This window comes from Lutra lutra, chromosome 4 (genome assembly GCF_902655055.1).
Source record: "Lutra lutra chromosome 4, mLutLut1.2, whole genome shotgun sequence".
Taxonomy (NCBI): Eukaryota; Metazoa; Chordata; class Mammalia; order Carnivora; family Mustelidae; genus Lutra; species Lutra lutra.
The window spans coordinates 68148670-68154669 of record NC_062281.1 but is presented as its reverse complement, the minus strand read 5'-3'; positions in this window follow the sequence as shown (position 1 = coordinate 68154669).

Sequence of the window (6000 nt, the reverse complement as noted above, 5' to 3'; positions counted from 1 at the left end):
CTGGTTTTGGGATCAAGGTGATGCTGGCCTCATAAAATGAGTTTGGAAGTTTTCCTTCCATTTCTATTTTTTGGAACAGTTTCAGGAGAATAGGAATTAGTTCTTCTTTAAATGTTTGGTAGAATTCCCCCGGGAAGCCGTCTGGCCCTGGGCTTTTGTTTGTTTGGAGATTTTTGATGACTGTTTCAATCTCCTTACTGGTTATGGGTCTGTTCAGGCTTTCCATTTCTTCCTGGTTCAGTTGTGGTAGTTTATATGTCTCTAGGAATGCATCCATTTCTTCCAGATTGTCAAATTTGTTGGCGTAGAGTTGCTCATAGTATGTTCTTATAATTGTCTGTATTTCTTTGGTGTTCGTTGTGATCTCTCCTCTTTCATGCATGATTTTATTTATTTGGGTCCTTTCTCTTTTCTTTTTGATAAATCTGGCCAGGGGTTTATCAATCTTATTAATTCTTTCAAAGAACCAGCTCCTAGTTTCGTTGACTTGTTCTATTGTTTTTTTGGTTTCTATTTCATTGATTTCTGCTCTGATCTTTATGATTTCTCTTCTCCTGCTGGGTTTAGGGTTTCTTTCTTGTTCTTTCTCCAGCTCCTTTAGGTGTAGGGTTAGTTTGTGTACCTGAGACCTTTCTTGTTTCTTGAGAAAGGCTTGTACTGCTATATATTTTCCTCTCAGGACTGCCTTTGTTGTGTCCCACAGATTTTGAACCGTTGTGTTTTCATTATCATTTGTTTCCATGAATTTTTTCAATTCTTCTTTAATTTCCTGGTTGACCCATTCATTCTTTAGAAGGATGCTGTTTAGTCTCCATGTATTTGGGTTCTTTCCAAATTTCCTCTTGTGATTGAGTTCTAGCTTCAGATCATTGTGGTCTGAAAATATGCAGGGAATGATCCCTATCTTTTGATACTGGTTGAGACCTGATTTAGGACCGAAGATGTGATCTATTCTGGAGAATGTTCCATGTGCACTAGAGAAGAATGTGTATTCTGTTGCTTTGGGATGAAATGTTCTGAGTATATCTGTGATGTCCATCTGGTCCAGTGTGTCATTTAAGGCCTTTATTTCCTTGTTGGTCTTTTGCTTGGATGATCTGTCCATTTCAGTGAGGGGAGTGTTAAAGTCCCCTACTATTATTGTATTATTGTTGATGTGTTTCTTTGATTTTGTTATTAATTGGTTTATATAGTTGGCTGCTCCGACGTTAGGGGCATAGATATTTAAAATTGTTAGATCTTCTTGTTGGACAGATCCTTTGAGTATGATATAGTGTCCTTCCTCATCTCTTATTATAGTCTTTGGCTTAAAATCTAATTGATCTGATATAAGGATTGCCAATCCTGCTTTCTTCTGATATCCATTAGCGTAGTAAATTCTTTTCCACCCCCTCACTTTAAATCTGGAGGTTTCCTCTGGTTTAAAATGAGTTTCTTGTAGGCAACATATAGATGGGTTTTGTTTTTTTATCCATTCTGATACCCTGTGTCTTTTGATTGGGGCATTTAGCCCATTAACATTCAGGGTAACTATTGAGAGATATGAATTTAGTGCCATTGTATTGCCTGTAAGGTGACTGTTATTGTATATTGTCTCTGTTCCTTTCTGATCTACTACTTTTAGGCTCTCTCTTTGCTTAGAGGACCCCTTTCAATATTTCCTGTAGAGCTGGTTTGGTGTTTGCAAATTCTTTCAGTTTTTGTTTGTCCTGGAAGCTTTTTATCTCTCCTTCTATTTTCAATGATAGCCTAGCTGGATATAGTATTCTTGGCTGCATGTTTTTCTCGTTTAGTGCTCTGAATATATCATGCCAGCTCTTTCTGGCCTGCCAGGTCTCTGTGGATAAGTCTGCTGCCAATCTAATATTTTTACCATTGTATGTTACAGACTTCTTTTCCCGGGCTGCTTTCAGGATTTTCTCTTTGTTACTAAGACTTGTAAATTTTACTATTAGGTGACGGGATGTGGACCTATTCTTCTTGATTTTGAGGGGGGGTTCTCTGAACCTCCTGGATTTTGATGCTTGTTCCCTTTGCCATATTGGGGACATTCTCTCCAATAATGCTCTCCAATATACCTTCTGCTCCCCTCTCTGTTTCCTCTTCTTCTGGAATCCCAATTATTCTAATGTTGTTTCATCTTCTGGCTCGAATTCTCCCCTCGTGATTCAGTAGCTGTTTGTCCCTCTTTTGCTCAGCTTCTTTATTCTGTCATTTGGTCTTCTATATCGCTAATTCTTTCTTCTGCCTCATTTATCCTAGCAGTGAGAGCCTCCATTTTTGATTGCACCTCATTAATAGCTTTTTTGATTTCAACTTGGTTAGATTTTAGTTCTTTTATTTCTCCAGAAAGGGCTTTTATATCTCCCGAGAGGGTTTCTCTAATATCTTCCATGCCTTTTTCGAGCCCGGCTAGAACCTTGAGAATCGTCATTCTGAACTCTAGATCTGACATATTACCAATGTCTGTATTGATTAGGTCCCTAGCCTTTGGTACTACCTCTTGTTCTTTTTTTTGTGGTGAATTTTTCCGCCTTGTCATTTTGTCCAGATAAGAGTATATGAAGGAGCAAGTAAAATACTAAAAGGGTGGCAACAACCCCAGGAAAATATGCTTTAGCCAAATCAGAAGAGATCCCAAATCGTGAGGGGGGAGAAAGGGGATAAAAAGAGGTTCAGGAAGAAAAAAAAAAAAAAGAAACAATTAAAAAAAAAAACAAGAAAAAAATATAAAAAGGAAAATATATATATATATATATATATATATATATATATATATATATTAGATAAACTAGTTAAAAAACGTTAAAAAAGAAAAGGGTAAAAGTTAAAAAAATTTAGCAGAAGAAGAGAAAAACAAATTGAAAAAGAAAAAAAAATTAAAATAACTGCAAGGCTAAAAAATCATGGGGAGAAAGCCATGAGTTCCGTGCTTTGCTTTCTCCTCCTCTGGAATTCCGCCGCTCTCCTTGGTATTGAAACTACACTCCTTGGTAGGTGAACTTGGTCCTGGCTGGATTTCTTGTTGATCTTCTGGGGGAGGGGCCTGTTGTAGTGATTCTCAAGCGTCTTTGCCCCAGGCGGAGTTGCACCGCCCTTATCAGGGGCCGGGCTGGGTAATCCGCTCAGGTTTGCTTTCGGGAGCTTTTGTTCCCTGAGCGCTTTCCGCTTTCCGTAGAGTTCCGGAGGACAGGAATGAAGATGGCGGCCTCCCGGTCTCTGGCCCGGGGGAGCTGAGAGCCCGGGGCCCACTCCTCAGTGCGCCCTCAGAGAACAGCGCCCAATGACTCCCGTCACCCTGGCCTCCGGCCGCGCTCCGAGCTGACCGAGCCTGTGACCGGGTCAAGGTAACCCCGAGCTTAGAGCTCACTCCTCAGCTCTGTCTCTGTAGCTGGCTTCCCCATTCTAATACCTGTAAGCTTTGCGACACTCAGCCACCCCTGATCCTTCTGTGACCCTGCGGGACCTGAGGCCACACTGACCCCGCGTGGGCTTCACCCCGGTTAAGCCTCTGGAGCGATGTCCCTCAGCGGAACAGACTTTTAAAAGTCCTGATTTTGTGCTCTGTTGCTCTGCCGCTTGCCGGGAGCCGGCCCCTCCCCCCGCGGTCTATCTTCCCGTTGCTTTGGATTCACTTCTCCGCCAGTCCTACCTTTCAGAAAGTGGTTGATTTTGTTTCTAGAATTGCTGTTCTTCTCTTTGATCTCCCGTTGGATTTGTAGGTGTTTGCAATCTTTAGATAAGCTATCTAGCTGATCTCCCACTACCTGAAGTAGTCTCAGCCTGCTACTTCTCCACCATCTTCCCCCCGCCTCCTGGTTTTATTTTTTAATGGAAGTATCACCATCTGAACTTATTTTGACCTTACTGCCTTCTTGTTTATGTAGCTTCTTTTTGCCAGAATGTAATTTCCATGAGAAGGGGCACTTGTCCTATTACCTCATTAAGCTCTGTGTCCAAGCCTTGATTTCATACCACAGAGCCAAACCCTCATGTTATCCTCTTTGCACTAGGAGGTCTCATATCACAGAAGGAACTGGTCTGACACCACAGTGCCTCTGGAAGGCATTTTGACCCAGAGCAACCTACCTCCACATCATAAAGTGTTGTCTCCATAAATATTTGTGGCAGAAAGGCAAAAGCAAGAAAGGCAGAAGAGAGGAGTTGCATGGGTCTTACTCTATTTATACAGTCCCTCATGCTCCCAGCAACAAAGACTCTGACCTCCCTTTTGCAGAACTCTAGGACTTCTCTCATCCAGGCAAGCCTCAGGGTCACAGAAGATGCTGGGTTCCTGGGAGCATGGACTATGTCCTTCCTACTCACTGGTGTGTTGGCTGGAGCACCAACCATGAGGCACAGCCTCTGACCTGGAGCTAGCCCTCAATAAAATACATGTTGACAGAGTAAATAAGAGTAAGGATGAAGGAAGATGGCTGAAGGCAATCCAGTTTCCCCCATCCCTGATGGCACTGTCCATCAAGGAGGCTTTGAAAGCATTACGGCAGGCCTCCCATCTTAAACATGCACCTGAATCATCCCAAAGAACTTCTGAAAAATACCAATTCCTGGATCTCACCTCCAGATTCTGTACTTCCAGGCTGGGGAGCTGATGCAGAGCCAGACTGCAGAGTCATGGTATTCAATCTTAAGGGTTCATTGATGGCTAGAATCCATATGAGGATTTTCTCCTTTACTTGGTCAATGGCCCAGAACTTCTGGATAATGATGAAGCTCAGTCATTCTCTATGCTGTATGGAACCTTGTACCCTGTGGGCATCTGAAGGATGTTGGTTGATATTAACAGTAATAAACCTTTCCTTTAATCCTTCTGAGCATCTTTTAATGAGGAATCCAGTTCTGCCATGTCATTGTGAATGACTGGCTTACAGGTCTTGAGCTAAGTATAATAGAATTCATCTAGTTATGAGGCAGGAAAATGAGTATAACCTTCCTGAATGTAGCCGGCAGGTACTGAGAAAGAGGCCAAGCCCTCAGCTCAGGCTGGGAGGAAGTGAGTGTAGCCTTCAATAGAAGTTTAGTAAGTGCTGCAAGAGTCACTTGAAAAGAAGGTGACAGAAAAACTCCAATGGAAAACCAGTCTTAAGATAACCCAAAAGTAAGTCTTAAAAGAGAGCCAGTTTGGGAAAAGGTAAGGTATCAAAGGCGAGAAATCAAATACCAAGCATGACCTCCCAGCAGAGAGCCCAAAACAATACAATGGTCTTTCCAGTAGGCAAGATATTATTAATGAGGTACTTTTCCTTCAGAGAGATCAAAGCATTTTGCTGTATGACTCACATTTGCCCTCTGCATTGTGATTAGATGATGACTGTGGCTGGGACAGAGGTGAGGAAACTGAGGCATGGGGGAATAAAGCAAAATGAAGCTGTCTGCATAATCTACCTGGGGCAAAGTCAAACCCCACATGAGTGGGTCTCCAGATTATAAAGCCCAGGTTTGTGCCCACTGACATTAGCCCACAGCTCATATTACAGCAACAAAGTACAGTATAGATTAGTAAGATCCAAAGAATGAAGTATCTGGATTAGGAGTTGTGAGGCTCAGACTGGCAGACTAGCTCAGATCTCTAAAATGGGCTCCCCAAAGGCTGCCCCGTGACCAAACACATCCACCTCTTAGCCCAGCCCTGGGTCAGCAAGACTGAATGGCCAGGTATGGTCTGGTGTGAACCAGGGATCCTCATTAGGGCCTCAGCCATAGAGAAAGAAGGGAGGAGGGGGGCCTCTTCAGGTTGCAACTCAGCCCCTCTGACCACAGTAAAGGGTGGAGAGCATACTGGTGGGACCCCTAGGCCACCCTCAGCCTTGTCTTCCTCTCCACACTTCCTACAGGTGACTGTCCATACCAGGCAAAAGCCTGGACAGGGTCTCCTAAGTTCTTCACATTATCCAGGGCCCTGCAGATGTTTCACTGGTTCCTCAAACTTAGCAGGCCTAAAATAGCACCGATCTTCCCCAGCAGACAACTGCTTCTTTT